Source organism: Coregonus lavaretus, assembly GCF_964263955.1.
Source record: "Coregonus lavaretus genome assembly, chromosome: 23".
Lineage (NCBI taxonomy): Eukaryota > Metazoa > Chordata > Actinopteri > Salmoniformes > Salmonidae > Coregonus > Coregonus lavaretus.
In genome coordinates this window covers 38,418,878-38,439,648 of record NC_140010.1, presented here as the reverse complement: position 1 = coordinate 38,439,648, position 20,771 = coordinate 38,418,878, and the positions used below count along the sequence as shown (strand labels likewise).

At 43.2% G+C, this 20,771-nt stretch overlaps 2 long non-coding RNA genes across 3 annotated transcripts; both read left to right on the top strand.

Moving 5' to 3' along the window:
• The first annotated feature begins 2,652 nt into the window (after positions 1–2,652).
• Positions 2,653–14,719, top strand: LOC311098802. The gene is made up of 4 exons (XR_014609665.1): positions 2,653–2,755; positions 13,318–13,524; positions 14,247–14,430; positions 14,516–14,719. It is a non-coding gene; the product is annotated as an uncharacterized lncRNA (long non-coding RNA).
• A 1,726-nt stretch (positions 14,720–16,445) lies between these two features.
• LOC311098801 lies at positions 16,446–20,438 on the top strand. 2 transcript variants are annotated; one of them, XR_014609663.1, is made up of 3 exons: positions 16,446–18,919; positions 19,125–19,449; positions 19,632–20,438. It is a non-coding gene; the product is annotated as an uncharacterized lncRNA (long non-coding RNA). The 2 variants fall into 2 exon arrangements; XR_014609664.1 differs by having other exon boundaries at positions 16,450–19,189; positions 19,345–19,449; positions 19,632–20,437.
• Positions 20,439–20,771: the final 333 nt, after the last annotated feature.

The following is a 20,771-nucleotide window of genomic DNA, read 5'->3' as shown; positions in this document are numbered from 1 at the left end:
TCAGATTTTGAAGTTGTTCCAAACGTAAAAAAGGTTAAGTTTAGGCATTAACTCAACATTTTTAAGGTTAGGGTTAACTTTAGGCATTAACTACGAATTCTTAAGGTTAGGCATTAACTACGAATGTTTAAGGTAAGGGTTATGGTTTGGATAGGCTTAAAACAAAAGTCTTAAACAACTTTCTATCGCTGGATTCGAACATGCAACCTTTGGCACCAGAGGCAGATGCTCAGGGAGCAGGATGAAGGTAGGATGAACAAAAAGAAGAAGAGAAACTGGAATGACCATCCAGCCATTCTTGGCACCAGGGACAACTGTTGCCTGGCAACAGCCTAGAAATCAAAGCTGTTTGGACCAGCCTGTCTAGCCTTGAACATAACTCCTCAAAGGTATAACAGATGGTTATAGCCTGTGCTCACTGCTCATAGTTGGCCACCCAACTGTTACCGTGCAGGTGCATGATTTTAGAGAAGTAAGGTGAAGTTGTCCCTAGACACTGATCTTGGGTCAGTTTTGCATTTCCCCCACTAATGGTTAACGTTAGGACCGGGGGCAGAGGAAGCTGATCCTAGATCTGTACCTGGGGGAAAGTTACTGTTAGGAAACTGTGGGTGGCCCTGCTGTGTGGGAGGGCTAATGGGGTATTATGCAGTATAATGACTGCAGGAGATTTTGAATTGCCTGGCTGGATGGACTGCTGATGGGGCTTGACTGAGATAGGCCTATTAGATTAATGAATGCTGATGTCAGTTTGATGTCATTTGTTATGTTGGCTATTTGCCAGCATCAAAACTAAAGGAGGTACAGAGAGAGAAAGAGAGGGAGAGAGCTAGAGAGACTAAAGTCCATGAGGACAGAAAGAGCGCGTGGGGAGAGGGATTGGGGGAGTTTCTTCTGTAGTCTGCATCAAAGCTAAGAGAGAGAGAGAGAGAGAGAGAGAGAGAGAGAGAGAGAGAGAGAGAGAGAGAGAGAGAGAGAGAGAGACAGAGCGAGAGAGAGAGAGAGAGAGAGACAGAGCGAGAGAGAGAGAGAGAGAGAGAGAGAGAGAGAGACAAAAATAATGGTGTTCCAAAAAAGGTCCAGTTGCCAGGACCACAAATACAAATTCCATCTAGACACCGTTGCCCTAGAGCACACAAAAAACTATACATACCTCGGCCTAAACATCAGCGCCACAGGTAACTTCCACAAAGCTGTGAACGATCTGAGAGACAAGGCAAGAAGGGCCTTCTATGCCATCAAAAGGAACATACAATTTGACATACCAATTAGGATCTGGCTAAAAATACTTGAATCAGTTATAGAACCCATTGCCCTTTATGGTTCTGAGGTCTGGGGTCCGCTCACCAACCAAGAATTCACAAAATGGGACAAACACCAAATTGAGACTCTGCATGCAGAATTCTGCAAAAACATCCTCCGTGTACAACGTAAAACACCAAATAATGCATGCAGAGCAGAATTAGGCCAATACCCGCTAATTATCAAAATCCAGAAAAGAGCCGTTAAATTCTATAACCACTTAAAAGGAAGCGATTCCCAAACCTTCCATAACAAAGCCATCACCTACAGAGAGATTAACTTGGAGAAGAGTCCCCTAAGTAAGCTTGTCCTGGGCCTCTGTTCACAAACACAAACAGACCCCACAAAGCCCCAGGACAACAACAACAACAACAACAACAACAACAACAACACAATTAGACCCAACCAAATCATGAGAAAACAAAAAGAGAATTACTTGACACATTGGAAAGAACAAACAAAAAAACAGAGCAAACTAGAATGCTATTTGGCCCTAAACAGAGAGTACACAGTGGCAGAATACCTGACCACTGTGACTGACCCAAACTTAAGGAAAGCTTTGACTATGTACAGACTCAGTGAGCATAGCCTTGCTATTGAGAAAGGCCGCCGTAGGCAGACCTGGCTCTCAAGAGAAGACAGGCTATGTGCACACTGCCCACAAAATGAGGTGGAAACTGAGCTGCACTTCCTAACCTCCTGCCAAATGTATGACCATATTAGAGACACATATTTCCCTCAGATTACAGCGATCCACAAAGAATTCGAAAACAAACCCAATTTTGATAAACTCCCTTATCTACTGGGTGAAAAACCACAGTGTGCCATCACAGCTGCAATATTTGTGACCTGTTGCCACAAGAAAAGGGCAACCAGTGAAGAACAAACACCATTGTAAATACAACCCATATTTATGTTTATTTATTTTCCCATTTGTACTTTAACTATTTGCACATTGTTACAACACTGTATATATACATAATATGACATTTGAAATGTCTTTATTCTTTTGAAACTTCTGAGTGTAATGTTTACTGTTAATATTTATTGTTTATTTCACTTTTGTTTACTATCTACTTCACTTGCTTTGGCAATGTTAACACACGTTTCCCATGCCAATAAAGCCCTTAAATTGAAAAAAAATTTAATTGAGAGAGCGAGAGAGAGAGAGAGAGAGAGAGAGACAGAGCGAGAGAGAGAGAGAGAGAGACAGAGCGAGAGAGAGGGAGAGAGAGAGACAGAGCGAGAGAGAGAGAGAGAGAGAGAAAGAGGCGGACGCTGGAGAGTCAATTGGCATATAAAGAGCGTGCATAAATCCACGCCAAACCAAACTCGAAGAAGCACATAGGGTAGTGCACTGAAGTCAGAGACCGGACCGCCTGTTTATACTTCATAAATACATTTAAGTCATTTTATAATCACCCCCCTTGTGGAAAAGTGGACTAATCTCTGGGTAAGGCGTCTTTTTTCGTTTAATGCTTTTTTATGTTGGGAAAGATGGCTCAGTCAGTTGGCCTTTTGTTTATCGAGAGGCTGATGATTTTAACATATCTTAACCTAGACGTAGCTACCTTTATCTAAACTCACTCATGTTCTCCCATTCAAGTCGGAATTCAAGTTAGAAGCCTAGTTGTCGTCCACGCACGTGAGGTTGTTGTAGTAGCTGTTCTACGAAAGATGCCGCCCCATGGAAACAACCCGCTGGGCACACACTGGTTAGGTCAACATTGTTCCCACGTAATTTCAATAAAATGACGTTGAACCAACGTGGAATAGACTTTGAATTGTAGTCTGTGCGCAGTGGGAAGTGTGTTTATCGTGCAGCCAGTCGACTATTGCCAAGGTGTGGTTAAGTTGCTGTAGCTTACTTAGGGTAACATTTTGCATTGGACACTGAAATAACAATATCTCTGCAATTCGGGGTGTACCTGCATGTGGGCATTTCTGCATCTGCTGTGTGATCTGGAATTTTAATTTAGGAGCACTAATGCGCCTAGTCCGTAGATCAGCATGTTTCTCCGTGATCGCTAATGTTGCTTTGTATCTTTGGGTCAGCTGAGCACAGCAGCTGACTCGGGAGGCTTCTGCAATGACTTGTGACATAACAGCTGCTTCATGAAAACTCATAACTTTAGCAGCACTACTATAATAAGTTAGCTTTTTGTTGGAAGCATTCAACATTGTGTTTGCAGCACTACGTACAGTACCAGTCAAAAGCAGGGGCGGTGTGTTCATTAGGGCGATATGGGCGACGCACTGCCAAACGGGAAAAGGAAGGGATTTTTTTTCTAATCAATTATATCACGGCAACAGTAGTTATCAGTGTTCTAATCTAGACGTCTGATCTGCCACTAAATGTCCAATCAGGCTAAAGTCGTGCTTCAAATGGCCCCGCCCCTTTTGGGGCGATTTCAGTCAGGTTGAAAATCGCCCCAGAAGTATCTCATAGACTCTCATGTAAAATCTTTTTTTTTCAAATATGAGAGCTTTCAATACAATCTCTATGGGTTTCTGAGGGCTTGCACTTACGCGCTTTCGTCATACGTAACATAACCATGAACGTAACTAAGAAAAGAGCGGGTAGCAGCGTCAATCAATTCACGTACTACTATCAAGATGGCTAGCGTTCAGTGCAACTCGATTGTCTCTTTGAAAGAAGTTCACATCAAAGACCATTCAAAACGAGCTACTGGAGTGTATGCTAGCGGTCATGAGGGAACATATTGTGGAGGAGGTGAAGTCGGTGAACTTCGTAGCTATCCAAGCTGACGAGACCACAGACGTTTCTACACAGACACAGCTGGTGCTTGTGCTGAGGTACATAGATAGCAACCACAAAGTGCAGGAGCGCTTTTTTGAGTTCCTTCCCATCTTGGAATCAACCTCAGTCTCAATCGCCAGTGTGCTTTTGGAGAGACTGAACGGTCTTTTTGCCGACGACGAGAAAGTCAAACTGTGGTGCACTGGCACTGTACCAGGTTCTCATGAGCTACAACCTCCAGGAGACGTTCTCTGAGACTGTGACTCTGTTGAACATCCTCATAACTACTCCCATGACAACAGCTGAAGCTGAGAGATGTTTCTCAACTTTGACACGAGTTAAGACATTCCTGCGAAATTCAATGGGCCAGGAATGTCTGAATGCACTGGCCATGCTTTCCATGGAGAGGGAACTAGTCCTCAGCATGCCTGATTTCAATGAGAAAGTCATTGACCGCTTTGCTGCATTGAAAGAGAGAAGAGAACAGTTTCAGTACAAGTAATGTAGCCTCTCTCTCTCTTTGTCCCTCCCTGTCTGTCTCTTTAACACACACACGCCCAAATCAGTTCACAGTTGATGTTGTTTAAAATAGTTATTTTTCATTTTAAAAAAAAGTAAAAAAAATAAAATAATCTGTTCATTTTTACAAATCTATACAATTGGCCAGAATATGGTTGTTCATATTTACAAATCTATACAATTGGCCAGAATATGGTTGTTCATTTTTACAAAGCCATACAGATAGCTGTGTTTACCTTTTCTAGAAATTATTTTCAAATTCTGTTTTCAGGCAAAATGTCTATCACTGTTCATTTTCACAAATCTATACAAGAGGGCAGAATATGGAAGTCTATACAAATTTCTTATTACCAATAACTTGCATCAATGTTTTCAGTAGCCTCTATCAAAAGCTCCTGCTTGCTTGTTGTGAATTATGCTCAGGTGCACATATTTCCAATTCAACCATGAGGCAAAAAATGTGGTAAAAGCTCTTGTTGATCCTGCAATCTGAACAAATACCAAGATGCTGTATTTTCAGCTGATATTTCATTTGTTTATGGAAATGCATATTGTTTATGCAGTGTTGAGGAATGTGAAAGAACACCCTTGATTATTTTTACTGTGATAACTTATTTTGCTTTTGTAAGCCAACACTTTTGAGATCAGTCAATAAATGCTTCTGGCATTGACTTATATGCTGCCCCTGTCTTCATGTTGTTGCTGGACATATCTTTTTAAAAATGTGTGTAGGTCACCTAAATCATCAGAAAAATTGCCCCCCCTGAGAATTTTTTCAGGAGCCGCCACTGGTCAAAAGTCTGGACACACCTACTCATCTTTATTTTTTACTATTTTCTACATTGTAAAATAATAGTGAAGACATCAACTATGAAATAACACATATGGAGTCATGTAGTAACCAAAAAAGTGTTAAACAAATCCAACTATTTTATATTTGAGATTTTTCAAATAGCCACCCTTTGCCTTGATGACAGCTTTGCACACAAACAGGTTGTTAGACATTTTTGCACATTTATACAAGGGCAAAAACTGAAATACCTTAATTACATAAGTATTCAGACCCTTTGTTATGAGACTCGAAATTGAGCTCAGGTGCATCCTCTTTCCATTGCTCATCCTTGAGATGTGTCTACAACTTGATTGGAGTCCACCTGTGGTAAACTCAATTCATTGGACATTATTTGGAAAGGCACACACCTGTCTATATAAGGTACCACAGTTGACAGTGCATGTCAGAGCAAAAACCAAGCCTTGTCCATAGAGCTCCGAGACAAGATTGTGTTGAGGCACAGATCTGGAGAAGGGTACCAAAACATTTCTGCAGCATTGAAGGTCCCCAAGAACACAGTGGCCTCCATCATTCTTAAATTGAAGAAGTTTGGAACCACCAAGACTCTTCCTAGAGCTGGCCGCCCGGCCAAACTGAGCAATCGGGGAAGAAGGGCCTTGGTCAGTGAGGTGACCAAGAACCCAATGGTCAGTGAGGTGACCAAGAACCCAATGGTCACTCTGACAGAGTTCCTCTGTGGAGTTGGGAGAACCTTCTAGAAGGACAACCATCTCTGCAGCACTCCACTAATCAGAACTTTATGGTAGAGTGGCCAGACGGAAGCCACTCCTCAGTAAAAGGCATATGGTAGCACTCATGGAGTTTGCCAAAAGGCACCTAAAGGACTCTGTCCATGAGAAACAAGATTCTCTGGTCTGATGAAACCAAGATTGAACTCTTTTGGCCTGAATGCCAAGCGTCACATCTGCAGGAAACCTGACACCATCCCTACGGTGAAGCATGGTGGTGGCAACATCATGCTGTGGGGATGTTTTTCAGCGGCAGGGACTGGGAAACTAGTCAGGATCGAGGGAAAGATGAACGGAGCAAAGTACAGAGGTCCTTGATGAAAACCTGCTCAGGACCTCAGACTGGGGTGAAGGTTCACCTTCCAACAGGATAACCACCCTAAGCACACAGCCAAGACAACGCAGGAGTGGCTTCGGGACAAGTCTCTGAATGTCCTTGTGTGGCCCAGCCAGAGCCCGGACTTGAACCTGATCGAACATCTCTGGAGAGACCTGAAAATAGCTGTGCAGCGACACTCCCCATCCAACCTGACAGAGCTTGAGAAGAATGAGAGAAACTCCCCAAATACAGGTGTGCCAAGCTTGTAGCATCATACCCAAGAAGACTTGAGGCTGTAATCGCTGCCAAAGGTGCTTCAACAAAGTACTGAGTAAAGGGCCTGAATAGTTATGTAAATGTGATATTTCCGTTTTTTAAATCCATTTTTAGAACAAGGCTGTAACATAACAAAATGTGGAAAAGGTCAAGGGGTCTGAGTACTTTCCAAATGCACTGTACAATGCCTTCAGAAAGTATTCAAACCACTGGACTTATGCCACATTTTGTTGTGTTACAGACTGAATTCAAAATTGATTTATTTTCTACACACAATACCCCATGACAAAGAGAAAACAACATGTTTTTAGAAATGTCTGCACATTTAGTGAAAATCTCATTTACAGTGCCTTGCAAAAGTATTAATTCCCCTTGCCGTTTTTCCTATTTTGTTGCATTACAACCTGTAATTTAAATTGATTTTTATTTGGATTTCATGTAATGGACATACACAACATAGTCTAAATTGGTGAAATGAAAAAAATAACTAAATACAGGGAAATCCTTGAGGGAAACCTGTTTCAGTCTTCCAGAGATTTGAGACTGGGATGGAGGTTCACCTTCCAGCAGGATAATGACCCTAAGCATACTGCTAAAGCAACACTTGAGTGGTTTAAGGGGAAACATTTAAATGTCTTGGAATGGCCTAGTCAATGCCCAGACCTCAATCCAATTGAGAATATGTGGTATAACTTAAAGATTGCTGTGTTTTTCTCTCATGCCTCAATGGATTTAGAAAACTGAAAAAACAGCATTCAAAAAATTGAAGGACACCCCTTCAAATTAGTGGATTCGGCTATTTCAGCCACACCCATTGCTGACAGGTGTATAAAATCGAGCACATAGCCATGTAATCTCTGTAGGCAAACATTGGCAGTGGAATGGCCTTACTGAAGACCTCAGTGACTTTTAACGTGGCACCATCATAGGATGCCACCTTTCCAACAAGTCAGTTCGTTTAATTTCTGCCCTGCTAGAGCTGCCCCGGTCAACTGTAAGTGCTGTTATTGTAAAGTGGAAACGTCTAGGAGCAAGAACGGCTCAGCCGTGAAGTGGTAGGCCACACAAGCTCACAGAACTGGACCGCCGAGTGCTGTTGCGCGTAAAAAAACGTCGGTCCTCAGATGCAACACTCACTGCCGAGTTCAAACTGCCTCAGGAAGCAACGTTAACAAGAACTGTTCGTTGGGAGGTTCATGAAATGGTTTTCCATGGCCGAGCAGCCACACACAAGCCTAAGATCACCATGCGCAATGCCAAGCGGATGCTGGTGTGGAGTCATTGGACTCTTGAGCAGTGGAAACGTGTTCTCTGGAGTGATTCATCTGGCAGTTCAACGGAAAAATCTGGGTTTGTTGGATGCCAGGAGAATGCTACCTGCCTGAATGTATAGTGCCAACTGTGAATTTGGTGGAGGAGGATTAATCGTCTGGGGCCCCTTTGTTCCAGTGAAGGGAAATCTTAACGCTACAGCATACAATGACATTCTAGACAATTCTGTGCTTCCAACTTTGTGGCAACAGTTTGGGGAAGGCCCTTTCCTGTTTCAGCATGACAATGCCCCCGTGTACAAAGCGAGGTTCATGCAGAAATGGTTTAACGAGATTGTACAATATTAGCACATTTATTTAAAAATACTTTAAGCTCAGGTTGTTAAATCTTGCCACACATTTTCAAGGCAATTTTTAAGTTTCAACTGTAACTAGGCCGCTCATTCAATGTCGTCTTGGTAAGCAACTACAGTGTATGTTTGGCCTTGTGTTTTAGGTTATTGTCCTGCTGAACTGTGAATTTGTCTCCCAGTGTCTGTTGGGAAGCAGACTGACCCAAGTTTTTCTCTAGGATTTTGGCTGCTCTATTCTGTTTATTTTTATCCTAAAAACCTCCTTAGTCCTTGCTGATGACAAGCATACCCATAACATGATGCAGCCACCACCATGCTTGAAAATATGTGTTGTGTTGGATTTGTCCGAAACATAACACTTTGTATTCAGGACATAAAGTTAATTTCTTTGCAGTTTTACTTTAGTGCCTTATTGCAAACAGTATGCATGTTTTGGAATATTTGTATTCTGTACAGGCTTCCCTCTTTTCACTCTGTCATTTAGGTTAGTATTGTGGTGTAACTACAATGTTGTTGATCCATCCTCAGTTTTCTCTTATCACAGCCATTAAACTCTGTAACTGCTTTAAAGTCACCATTGGCCTCATGGTGAAATCCCTGAGCGGTTTCCTTCCTCTCTGGCGACTGAGTTAGGAAGAATGCCCAGGTAACCTTTCTAAATGACTATCGCCCTGTAGCACTCGCATCTGTAGCCATTAAATGCTTTGACATGCTGGTCATGGTTTACATCAACAGCATAATTCTAGACACCCTGGACCCACTCTAATTCGCATACCACCCCAACAGATCCACAGATGACGTATTCTCTATTGCACTCCGCACTGCCCTTTCCCACCTGGACAAAATAAAAAACTATGTTAGAATGCTGTTCATTGACTACAGCTCAGCGTCCAACACCATAGTGACCTCTAATCTCATCACTAAGCTAAGGACCCTGGGATTAAACGCCTCCCTCTGCAATTGGATACTGGACTTTCTGCCAGGCCGCCCAAAGGTAGGCAACAACGCATCCACCACACTGACCGTCAACACAGGGGCCCCTCCTGTACTCCGTGTTCACCCACGACTGTGTGGCCGCACACGACTCCAACACAATCATTACGTTTGCTGATGACACAACGGTTGTAGGCCTGATCACCAATGACGATGAGACTGCTTACAGGGAGGAGGTCCGAGACCTGGCAGTGTGGTGCCAGGACAACAACCTCTCCCTCAACGTCACAAAGACAAAGGAGCTGATCGTGGACTACGGGAAATGGAGAGCCGAGCACGCCCCCATTCACATTGACGGGGCTGTAGTGGAGACTGTTAAGAGCTTCAAGTTCCTCAGTGTCCGCATCACTAAGGACCTATCATGGTCCAAACATACCAACACAGTTGTGAAGAGGGCACGACAACGCCTCTTCCCCCTCAGGAGGCTGAAAAGATTTGGCATGGGCCCTCAGATCCTCAAAGTTTTACAGCTGCACCATTTGAGAGAATCTTGTCTGGCTGCATCACCGCTTGGTATGGCAACTGCTTAGCATCTGAATGCAAGGTGCTACAGAGGGTAGTGCGTATGCCCCAGTATATCACTGGGGCCGAGTTCCCTGCCATCCAGGACCTCTATACAGGCAGTGTCAGAGGAAGGCCCTAAACATTTTAAGACTCCAGCCACCCAACTGTCTTCTCTCTGCTACCGCAAGGCAAGCGGTAACGGAGCACCTAGTATGGGACCAAAAGGCTCCTGAACAGCTTCTACCCCAAAGCCATAAGACTGCTGAACAGTTAATTGAATTGCTACCCGGACTTTCTGCTTTTCACCCCCTACCTACAAGTACATAGTACTTCAATCACCTAACCAAACCTACATGTTACCTCGTTCCCCAGTATACTGACTCCGTACCCCTTGTATATAGCCTTGTTATTGTTATTTTATAGTGTTTTATATTTTTTATATATATAGCTTAATTTTCTAACTTTTTAACTGCATTGTTGGGAAAGGGCTTGTAAGTAAGCATTTCACAGTAATGTCTACATTTGTTGTATTGTATGGACAGCAAAGGGAAAATTACCAGTGATTGTAACAACCATTTTGCACCACAATAGCATTCGATTGTAACAACACAATTTTGCGCCAACAGCACTAATCTCTTTTGACTCATCACATACGCCTCTCTTACTGTTTATTATCTATCCTGTTGCCTAGTCACTTTACCCTTACCTACCGCAATTACCTCGTACCCCTGCACATCGACTCGGTACTGGTACCCCGTGTATATAGGCAAGTTATCGTTACTAATTTTGTATTTATTCCATATTTTTATTTTACGATTACATTTTTTCTCTCTCTGCATTGTTGGGAAGGGCCCGTAAGTAAGCATTTCACTCTTAGACTACACCCGTTGTTTACGGCGCATGTGTCAAATACAATTTGATTTGAAGAGCTAGCTAAATTATTACACACTATGTGACAGTGATTTTAATACTTTGCAATTCAATTTGTGAGAAAATAAAAACAAGGTGGTGGCTAGGTCCTGCTAAAATTGTGCAACCACTTCGGTCACCATGACTTGATCTGCTACTTAGCCAACTTGTTGTAGATGTTCGCTAGCTCTACCTTTTACTGTGAAATGGACAGTTTGCCCTGAAGTTGTAGACGTGGTGGCCCAAAATTAAGAGGGACTGTTATTAGAACACAGTCTGTAGATCAGCATGTTTCTCCACAATTGTTACTAACGTTGGGGTCAGCTGAGCAGATGGGAGGCTACTGACTCGGGGCAGAACAGGCAGCGCCAGCTGCGTCTTCAAAACTCATTCATTGTGATAAAAGAATGTTGCTAAAGTAGCTTGCTAGCTTATGGACGAAGCATTTGGTGTTCAACATTGAGTGTGTGCACCGTTAGCTTCCTACTAATTTCATACGAAGTGACTGGCTTAGAGCTAAGGTACAGTGGGGAAAAAAAGTATTTAGTCAGCCACCATTTGTGCAAGTTCTCCCACTTAAAAAGATGAGAGAGGCCTGTAATTTTCATCATAGGTACACGTCAACTATGACAGACAAATTGAGAATGTTTTTTCCGGAAAATCACAATGTAGGATTTTTAATGAATTTATTTGCAAATTATGGTGGAAAATAAGTATTTGGTCACCTACAAACAAGCAAGATTTCTGGCTCTCACAGACCTGTAACTTCTTCTTTAAGAGGCTCCTCTGTCCTCCACTCGTTACCTGTATTAATGGCACCTGTTTGAACTTGTTATCAGTATAAAAGACACCTGTCCATAACCTCAAACAGTCACACTCCAAACTCCAAAATGGCCAAGACCAAAGAGCTGTCAAAAGACACCAGAAACAAAATTGTAGACCTGCACCAGGCTGGGAAGACTGAATCTGCAATAGGTAAGCAGCTTGGTTTGAAGAAATCAACTGTGGGAGCAATTATTAGGAAATGGAAGACATACAAGACCACTGATAATCTCCCTCGATCTGGGGCTCCACGCAAGATCTCACCCCGTGGGGTCAAAATGATCACAAGAACGGTGAGCAAAAATCCCAGAACCACACGGGGGGACCTAGTGAATGACCTGCAGAGAGCTGGGACCAAAGTAACAAAGCCTACCATCAGTAACACACTACGCCGCCAGGGACTCAAATCCTGCAGTGCCAGACGTGTCCCCCTGCTTAAGCCAGTACATGTCCAGGCCCGTCTGAAGTTTGCTAGAGTGCATTTGGATGATCCAGAAGAGGATTGGGAGAATGTCATATGGTCAGATGAAACCAAAATAGAACTTTTTGGTAAAAACTCAACTCGTCGTGTTTGGAGGACAAAGAATGCTGAGTTGCATCCAAAGAACACCATACCTACTGTGAAGCATGGGGGTGGAAACATCATGCTTTGGGGCTGTTTTTCTGCAAAGGGACCAGGACGACTGATCCGTGTAAAGGAAAGAATGAATGGGGCCATGTATCGTGAGATTTTGAGTGAAAACCTCCTTCCATCAGCAAGGGCATTGAAGATGAAACGTGGCTGGGTCTTTCAGCATGACAATGATCCCAAACACACCACCCGGGCAACGAAGGAGTGGCTTCGTAAGAAGCATTTCAAGGTCCTGGAGTGGCCTAGCCAGTCTCCAGATCTCAACCCCATAGAAAATCTTTGGAGGGAGTTGAAAGTCTGTGTTGCCCAGCGACAGCCCCAAAACATCACTGCTCTAGAGGAGATCTGCATGGAGGAATGGGCCAAAATACCAGCAACAGTGTGTGAAAACCTTGTGAAGACTTACAGAAAACGTTTGACCTGTGTCATTGCCAACAAAGGGTATATAACAAAGTATTGAGTAACTTTTGTTATTGACCAAATACTTATTTTCCACCATAATTTGCAAATAAATTCATGAAATATCCTGCAATGTGATTTTCTGGAAAAAAAATTCTCATTGTGTCTGTCATAGTTGACATGTACCTATGATGAAAATTACAGGCCTCTCATCTTTTTAAGTGGGAGAACTTGCACAATTGGTGGCTGACTAAATACTTTTTTTCCCCACTGTATATCCCAAACACGCATGCGGTCGTGACTGAACTGGGTAAATCATTTAATCACCAGGGGGAAAAACATCTGGGATGTAGGAGTTACTGTACTGTCTTTGGCTAAAGCCAAATATAAGATGAGGGGTCCCCACACTATCTTAGGCACCTAATCATCCACTTCTAATTTGGTCATTCATCAACCCCTCTCCTCAACCACTGATACAATAGGCTAAACAGTCAAATAAAATAAGTGTGGTGTTTTAAAGACTGACTCCAGTGATTTTTGAAGTTTTCCTGTTAAAGTGATATCCTAAGTATATAAATACACTGAAGTACACAAACTAAAGTTTTGAGCTAAGTTATGTAAAAAAAAAATAATGTATGTGCATTGTCAAATTACCCCCCCCCCCCCCCCCCCCCCAGACCGAGCTTCCACAACTGGAAGGCATTACGTCATCGGCCGCAACCCCAAGCCAACTTAAAAAAATTATTCGAAGATGGTTGGAATTTGCTGGGAAAGACGAGTAGGACCACACGTAGACGAATCCTTCTGCGTCTAACGTTAGTGAAGGATCTGATAGTACTTTTCATTTGGATGAAACCATCAGATGCTGAGGACGGACAAGAAAGGTAGGCTAGCTCACCCTTGCTGTTTAATGAGTAATATGTTTGCCTTGGTGTAAATGTTTTGGCCTGGTCATCTAGAAAGTGTTTTGGATATTTAGCTTACTAGCGAGCTAACGTTTTTCTGCTTAAAGCAGTCTTTTAGTTGGTTATACCTTGGCTTGCTGTAGTTGCCTTTGCTTGCTGAACAAAGCCAATTCTGTAAACAAAGCATGATAATTGGAACCCGTTTGCAAAATTCCTGCATAATTGCCCACCATCGCTAGGTGACAATGCAAAAGATCAGAGCTTTGCAAATGTTCAAGCAAGCTAGCTAGCTATACACAACAACCTGCAAGGTGTTTATCTGGCATGTACTAGCTGCAAGACGTATTGTCAAAAGATTATGCTAACTAAACCCATATACCAGTGGTATCATGATACCTGTTTACATTATGTGTACATTTTTTACATTTTTAGTCATTTAGCAGACGCTCTTATCCAGAGCGACTTACAGGAGCAATTAGGGTTAAGTGCCTTGCTCAAGGGCACATCGACAGATTTTTCACCTAGTCGGCTCGGGGATTAGAACCAGCGACCTTTCGGTTACTGGCACAACGCTCTTACCCACTAAGCTACCTGTGTAGTAGACCTGCACCTACTAGCTAGGCTTTATCACAGATAAAAACAAGGGTTAGTTATAAAAATGTTTGGCTTTATGTTTCTGTAGTTATTTGCTTTTGTTTCAGGTCATCCCCGACCTCTTTGCACTTGGCTACTAAGTAGATTGTCTATGAAGACTGTTTATTCCGTCCCTGACCTGTATGCTCCCGCACCTGTAGCCTTGATAAAACCACCATAGGCACCCTATTCATTGTGCATGTGTCAGCAGCCACAGCATTCAGTGGTGAATCCTTTGTCAAAATCAATAAGGTACATTTTACTCACTTACCAATATTCAACTTGGTGTTTATGTAATCTACATTTCATTGGTTTCTGATGGCCTGCCTTTTTCCAGTTCTTCTCAGTGCTGCAGTTGAAGACTATCTGCGCATCAACATACTACGACCATTTCAGCAAACTGCTAAATCCTACCATCTATTCCAAATCAAATCAAATCAAATTTTATTGGTCACATGCGCCGAATACAACAGGTGCAGACATTACAGTGAAATGCTTACTTACAGCCCTTAACCAACAGTGCATTTATTTTAAACAAAAAAAGTAAGAATAAAACAACAACAAAAAAAGTGTTGAGAAAAAAAGAGCAGAAGTAAAAATAAAGTGACAGTAGGGAGGCTATATATACAATAGAATAAAGTGACAGTAGGGAGGCTATATATACAGGGGGGTACCGTTGCATAGTCAATGTGCGGGGGCACCGGCTAGTTGAGGTAGTTGAGGTAATATGTACATGTGGGTAGAGTTAAAGTGACTATGCATAAATACTTAACAGAGTAGCAGCAGCGTAAAAAGTATGGGGTGGGGGGGCAGTGCAAATAGTCCGGGTAGCCATGATTAGCTGTTCAGGAGTCTTATGGCTTGGGGGTAGAAGCTGTTGAGAAGTCTTTTGGACCTAGACTTGGCACTCCGGTACCGCTTGCCGTGCGGTAGCAGAGAGAACAGTCTATGACTAGGGTGACTGGAGTCTTTGACAATTTTGAGGGCCTTCCTCTGACACCGCCTGGTATAGAGGTCCTGGATGGCAGGGAGCTTTGCCCCTGTGATGTACTGGGCCGTACGCACTACCCTCTGTAGTGCCTTGCGGTCAGAGGCCAAGCAGTTGCCATACCAGGCGGTGATGCAACCAGTCAGGATGCTCTCGATGGTGCAGCTGTAGAATTTTTTGAGGATCTGAGGACCCATGCCAAATCTTTTTAGTCTCCTGAGGGGGAATAGGCTTTGTCGTGCCCTCTTCACGACTGTCTTGGTGTGTTTGGACCATGATAGTTCGTTGGTGATGTGGACACCAAGGAACTTGAAGCTCTCAACCTGTTCCACTACAGCCCCGTCGATGAGAATGGGGGCGTGCTCAGTCCTCTTTTTTTTCCTGTAGTCCACAATCATCTCCTTTGTCTTGGTCACGTTGAGGGAGAGGTTGTTGTCCTGGCACCACACGGCCAGATCTCTGACCTCCTCCCTATAGGCTGTCTCATCGTTGTCGGTGATCAGGCCTACCACTGTTGTGTCGTCGGCAAACTTAATGATGGTGTTGGAGTCGTGCCTGGCCATGCAGTCATGGGTGAACAGAGAGTACAGGAGGGGACTGAGCACGCACCCCTGAGGGGCCCCCGTGTTGAGGATCAGTGTGGCAGATGTGTTGTTACCTACCCTTACCACCTGGGGGCGGCCCGTCAGGAAGTCCAGGATCCAGTTGCAGAGGGAGGTGTTTAGTCCCAGGATCCTTAGCTTAGTGATGAGCTTTGAGGGCACTATGGTGTTGAATGCTGAGCTGTAGTCAATGAATAGCATTCTCACGTAGGTGTTCCTCTTGTCCAGGTGGGAAAGGGCAGTGTGGAGTGCAATAGAGATTGCATCATCTGTGGATCTGTTGGGGCGGTATGCAAATTGGAGTGGGTCTAGGGTTTCTGGGATTATGCTGTTGATGTGAGCCATGACCAGTCTTTCAAAGCACTTCATGGCTACAGACGTCAGTGCCACGGGTCGGTAGTCATTTAGGCAGGTTATCTTAGAGTTCTTGGGCACGGGGACTATGGTGGTCTGCTTGAAACATGTTGGTATTACAGACTCAGTCAGGGACATGTTGAAAATGTCAGTGAAGACACTTGCCAGTTGGTCAGCACATGCTCGGAGTACACGTCCTGGTAATCCGTCTGGCCCTGCGGCCTTGTGAATGTTGACCTGCTTAAAAGTCTTACTCACATCGGCTACGGAGAGCGTGATCACATAGTCGTCCGGAACAGCTGGTGCTCTCATGCATGCTTCAGTGTTGCTTGCCTCGAAGCGAGCATAGAAGAGCAGTGGAAGACTGACTAGAGGGCCCTCATTCAGCTGGTTTAAGAGCAAGCTTCTGTGACACTTGGTGGGGACATAATAATAATAATAATAATAATAATAATAATAATAATATGCCATTTAGCAGACGCTTTTATCCAAAGCGACTTACAGTCATGTGTGCATACATTTTTACGTATGGGTGGTCCCGGGATGAGAGCTTGACACACCAGGTAGGTACCACACTACTATACACTCACCTGCCAGTTTATTAGTGCCGGGTCTGACCCCCCTTTGCCTCCAGAACAGCCTGAATCTACAAGGTGTCGGAAACGTTGCACAGGGATGTTGGTCCATGCTGACGCGATGGCATCATGCAGTTGCTTCAGATTGGATGACGGGACATTCGTTCTGCGACCAGCCCATTCCATCTCATCCTAAAGATGCTCTATTGAGTTGAGGTCTAGGGACTGCGCAGTCCACTCAAGTAAACTGAACTCGCTGTCATGTTTCAGGCGATGTTTTTCCACTCCTCAATTGTCCAGTGTTGGTGATCGCGTGCCCACTGGAGCCGCCTGTTCTTGTTTTTAGCTGATATGAGTGGTACCCGGTGTGGTCGTCTGCTGCAATAGCCCATCCATGACAGGTATCGATGAGTTGTGCGTTCCGAGATGCCCATTCTGCACACCACTGTTGTACTGCACCGTTATTTGTCTGTTTGTGACCGGCCTGTTAGCTTTCACGATTCTTGCTATTCTCCTTCTACCTTTCTCATTAACGCACTGTTTTCACCCACAGGACTGCCGCTGAATGGATGTTTTTTGTTTGTCGCACCATTCTCAATAAACCCTAGACACTGTTGTGCGTGAAAAGCCCAGGAGGGCGGCCATTACTGAGATACTGGCTCCGGCGCGCCTGGTACCGACGATCATACCACACTCAAAGTAACTTGGGTCGCTCGTTTTGCCCATTCTTCTAATGTTCAATTGATCAGTAACTGAGTGTCTCGATGCTGGTCTGCCTGCTTTATATAACAAGCCACGGCCACTTGACTCACTGCCTGTAGCGATCCATTTTTGTGAACCTACTAAACTGTCCAGTAAGTAAGTGTATAACACAAGTCTTTATGATTTGCACTTGTAAAGTCAACTGAGTGTACCATATCACCCCTATAGGTCACTGTGCAAAATATGGAAGCAATATGTCAATGGGCTGTACAACCAGGGATTGGAACCAAAATTATATTGTATTTTCAGATTGTTTCATTCTAAACAGAACCATTATTTTTTTTAGTTCCGTTCCATTGTTCCGACCGGCAAAATAAGTAATGGTTTATATTGTTCCTTTTTAAACCTCTCTTACATTTAGCTCGACATTAAATTACCTCACCTATCAGTGCAGATAGAGCAGCTTGCTATGGAATGGGCAAGCTATAGCTAGTTGTTTACATGCATTGGACAGACAAGTGTAGGGCGCGAGTGGGGAGAGCGAGGGTGGAGGAGGAGGCTTGGCTTGAAGCGCTGGGCATCTTGTATCTGAATTAGGCCCACAGAATTATACCTATGAAGGAACTTTTTAATGTCTTTGAACTTCTGAGAGTTGGCTTAACGTCTTACCAGAGCTAGCTAGCTAACAAGCTTGTGTGTGCAGAGCGGCACCAGAATTAAAATAAAAACACTTCTTACCTTTTTGTTAATAAATCCACTGTGAAATGTGATGACTATGGTATCCTTAATTAGCATAAAACATCTCTCCCTAATTTCTGAATCACGTTAGTAGCTTATGCTTATTAGGGAGAGTGGCAGGTAGCCTACACACGCGCACACACTGGCAAAGATTTCCAGCTGGCAGGCACACTGGAATAAGTTTGAGTGATAGTGTGGGCTTAGCATAGGCGTTTTGTAGCATCATTTTTTTGTCGGACAGGTAAACAATTGCCGGAACGTAAAATAACGTTATTAACCAGTTTCAATGCTTTAAAAAATAATGCTAACGTTCCGGAACAGTACAGATCACTTTCGTTCCTGTTTCTGATTCTGTTCCTCAAAAAATTGTATTTTCCAATTCCAACCCCTGCTTACAACTAACAAAATACTGGACCTCCGACTTGTTCAGGTGAGTAATAATCATATTTTATCTATATTGTAAAGCTGTAGATATACAGCTTTGCAGTAGTTTCATAACTGTTTCTTCTTTAGAGCAATGAAGTTGGGAACAGCATCTGCATGGAGAAGGAAGGACTGGTCAGAAGTCTGCGTTTCCTGGAAGGGAAGAATGTGAAAATGGGCGCCATTGTCACCGACGGACACCCTTCGATCCCGAAATGCATGCGAGAGGAATGCCCAACCATCACTCATTACTATGACTCTAGGCATATAGCAAAATGTGTGGACATGAATGAAATTGTAATTTGAATGTGAACATCTTCATCATCAAGTAACAAAAGCATGCTAACAGGTGACATTAGGTAGGCCATTGTTACTTTCATGTTGATAATGTTTTTTTTTTTCGATACTTATGTGAGGGGCTCATCTGTATAACTTTTTTATAACAAAGAAGTCCTAATGCCAGCCATTTTGAGATTTGTCCCTTATGTAAAGTTGTTTCATATGTCCCTGTGACACACTGTTATATGGGCACAGACAGAGCAGGCATATGTTGTTTGTCCACAGGTCTCACAAAGAAGATTGCTGCGCTCGCAAAAGTGTCATCAACCACCTCTATTGGGCTCAGTCTGGTGAGGAAACTGTAGCTTCATAAACACACCAGTCATAGCCATACACCTTGGAATCTATAACAGGTATATCATCCACACAATGTGATGCATATTTTCACCATTGTCACACCTCTACATTTTGTATACTGCTGCTTGCTGCAATGCATTGGAACAAGAACCCCAACAGGTCACAATCAACTGGGGAGCCGAGATACGAGATGGGTTTCCCAAAGTTCAAGAAGTGGGACTACTCTCTTGTAAGAAAGTGGCCCCCACATTTTGTAAGTTATACTTCATTATACCACAAATACTTTAAAATATATACTGTAACAAAAATAGCACATTATTGGCTCGAATGTATACATTACACAATGTAAAAAATATAACTTTTATAAAAGCTGTACAAAATTAGTCCAATAATCACATTATCTTTCTTTCAAAATGCTATATTGACACACTGCAGAGGCTCCTGTTTGAGGAGGTGGACCGAAACCCCAGGCACTTCCAGGCTCTGCTGGCACAGGTGGAGGTGTCGGCCAGTCTCTGCTCCAGCTACGCCAGGCCAGAGAAAAGTGTTGGTGGCAAGACACAGATCCAAGTTTGGCAGCGGTGAGGGGCAATGAAGCCAGTGTATTTTCCTGTCACATCAGGGAACTCTGCACGGATCCTGAGGACAATGCAGGATGACACAAATCCACCTTCCCAAATACTGCCGACACCAGCCAACAAAACTGTGATATGCAGTATGTCTGTAAATATAGAAAACATTAAGCAATTACTTTTTCGTATTGTTGTTCTTGCTGCTGTCATGTGGCATTACATTTTCTGAAATGTGGTGCTTGACTCATCTGTACTCACTCATTTTATTTGGGTCTGCTGCTCCTCTTCCTCTGTCTGTCCATGTAGTAGGCATGCTGCAGTGCCCATCGGGCCAACAGACTTAAACAAATCCAGGGTGCAGGGTCATGCATTGGACAGGGTCTTGTAACTCGGGGGGCCTCTAATTTCTCCATGAACTGTATAGCAGTAAATGTTTGTTACTGTATTAGGCCTAAATAAGGATGAATATGTATAGCTTGGTAACCCATAGGCAACACTAACACATGGAGCTAATCAGTTCTAGTCAAGCTACTGACAGTGATTGAGAAAAAGTACCCAATTGTCATACTTGAGTAAAAGTTAAGATACCTTAATAGAAAATGACTCAAGTGAGTCACCCAGTAAAATACTACTTGAGTAAAAGTCTGAAAGTATTTGGTTTTAAATATACTTAAGTATCAAAAGTTAAAGTACAATTGTCGTGTTTTTATTTGTTTACGGATAGCCAGGGGCACACTCAACACAATTTACAAACGAAGCATTCGTGTTTTAGTGAGTCCGCCAAAACAGAGCCAGTAGAGATGACCAGGGACGTTCTCTTGATAAGTGTATGAATTGGACCATTTTCCAGTCCTGCTAAGCATTCAAAATGTAACAAGTACTTTTGGATGTCCGGGTAAATGTATGGAGTAAAAAGTTGTTAATATAAATAGTGATGTACAGATACTCCAAAAAACGTTAAACTATTTTTACTTCAGTACTTTACACCACTGGCTACTGAAAC